Source organism: Gordionus sp. m RMFG-2023, chromosome 4 (genome assembly GCF_954871325.1).
Source record: "Gordionus sp. m RMFG-2023 chromosome 4, tfGorSpeb1-WG-v2, whole genome shotgun sequence".
NCBI classification, from domain to species: domain Eukaryota; kingdom Metazoa; phylum Nematomorpha; class Gordioida; order Chordodea; family Parachordodidae; genus Gordionus; species Gordionus sp. m RMFG-2023.
The window spans coordinates 12,725,160-12,727,272 of record NC_088778.1 but is presented as its reverse complement, the minus strand read 5'-3'; the positions used below and the strand labels follow the sequence as shown (position 1 = coordinate 12,727,272).

Sequence of the window (2,113 nt, the reverse complement as noted above, 5' to 3'; positions counted from 1 at the left end):
AACAGGATCTACTCGAGCCAAAATGCAAGGCCAACGATAGAGATCGCCACGAGATCAAGCACATTGCTGAGGTTATCGAAATTCTGTCACCGAATCCGATATTAGAATGCTGAAAATCCAAACCAAAAGAATCCGAGTGTTAGCGTTAGCCATTCACTGGAATTGGAAGACCGCCAGAAACAACGATGCTATCAAGAAAAATTCTTGTGTGACCAGGACCCAGTGCCCTTTCGATACAGGGGCCGTGCCGGCCCCTCCACCTCCGGTTATCGCAGACGCCCCGAAAGGAAGGAGGCGGCCCCCGCCAGGGGCAAGAAAAGGAAGTGAGACAAGTTCCGCTCCTTCCGTACCTATTCTATCATCTTCTCCTTCGCTACCCTTATCTCTTCTCCCTCCTTCTTCTATCAACCCGCCGGTACTTCCAGGGGTTACCGGCCCGAGCAACGGACCACCGGCTCGAAGGGCGAGGACATTGCAGCTCCCTAATTGGCTAACCGTAGTAAACAAATTCTTAAGGGAGCTGAGGCATCAGATGTTCTCTCCAGATAACACTGAAGGAAACAGTGACGCGCCGGATTCCGCAGTAGACGACAATCAAAACCCTGTGCGCATAAATCCCATCGTTAGCCCACTCTCTGAATCGGACATCCCGTCTTTTCTTTCAGAAGACTCCGGAATTCACGAATGGTGGACTAGAAGTCCCCTTTCCGATTCGCTACCTTCGAGCAGCTCGGCAGATGGCAGTGAAGCTCAGTCCATCGTTACGGCTCTGCAAGATTCCATCTACAGCGACGATAACGATCCTGGTATGCCCCAGGTGGGGTCCTCCTTATCACCCAACATACCCGGTGTAACGTTTTAAAAATACTCCATTTTTTTATATACTCCTTTAAGCTTATTTGTGGAGTATTTTCAGATCATATTGTTCGATTATAATGTATTTACATATCAGAGTATATTTAGATCAATGTAATTTTTATAATGATATTTTTTTGAAAAAGTGCTCATGTCAATCAAGAAACATTATTCTGGAGCTGATGATGCTGAGGCGATTTTTTTGAATTTCCAGTCAAATTTTTTAGGTCGTAAAGGATATTTGCCCCGTTGGCGCCTTTTTTAAACTCCATTTTAAAAAATAAATACAGGTTCATATTCATATATTTTACATTATAAATTTTATTTTATTATAGAAAATAAAAGAAGCTACAAATTTATCATTGATTCAAGAAGCTAAAGATTTATTATTGATTCAAGAAGCTAAAGATTTAAAAATACAGGTTCATATTAATATATTTTACATTATAAATTTTATTTTATTTTAGAAAATAAAAGAAAAGATTTATCATTGATTCAAGAAGCTAATCATTGATTCAAGAAGCTAATCATTGATTCAAGAAGCTAAAGATTTAAAAACAGGTTCATATTAATATATTTTACATTATAAATTTTATTTTATTTTAGAAAATAAAAGAAGCTAAAGATTTATTATTGATTCAAGAAGCTAATCATTGATTCAAGAAGCTAAAGATTTAAAAACAGGTTCATATTAATATATTTTACATTATAAATTTTATTTTATTTTAGAAAATAAAAGAAGGCTAAAGATTTATCATTGATTCAAGAAGCTAAAGATTTATTATTGATTCAAGAAGCTAAAGATTTATCATTGATTCAAGAAGCTAAAGATTTAAAAACAGGTTCATATTAATATATTTTACACTATAGTTTTATATATTTATTTTAATTATGTCATTATATCTTAATACTAAATTTAATTCTATACATGAATTAAACGATGCCATATCTATATATGAAAAAGAATTTTTTTTTAACATAGTTATTAATAAATCAGACTTATTAAAGGAACCTTATAGCAAAGCATTTATAGCTCAATATAAATATAATCGAGTTTATTATATATGTAAATATGGACTGAAAAAAAAATAAGTCTAGAGGTATAAGATCCTCATCTAGTCTTCGCAAGGAATGTATTTTTATGTTCACAGTCTTTCTTCAGTGTGATAAACTAAATGTGTATTCTTTAGATATTGTCACATTTGTAAAAGATCATAAAAACCATGATCTAGGTTAGACATATTTATTTGATTTTTAA

The 2,113-nt window shown here is 34.1% G+C and overlaps 1 long non-coding RNA gene across 1 annotated transcript; it reads left to right on the top strand.

Moving 5' to 3' along the window:
- The first annotated feature begins 906 nt into the window (after positions 1-906).
- On the top strand, positions 907-1,362 carry LOC135928463 (uncharacterized). Its single transcript, XR_010572337.1, has 4 exons — positions 907-953; positions 1,002-1,145; positions 1,191-1,277; positions 1,323-1,362. It is a non-coding gene; the product is annotated as an uncharacterized LOC135928463 (long non-coding RNA).
- Positions 1,363-2,113: the final 751 nt, after the last annotated feature.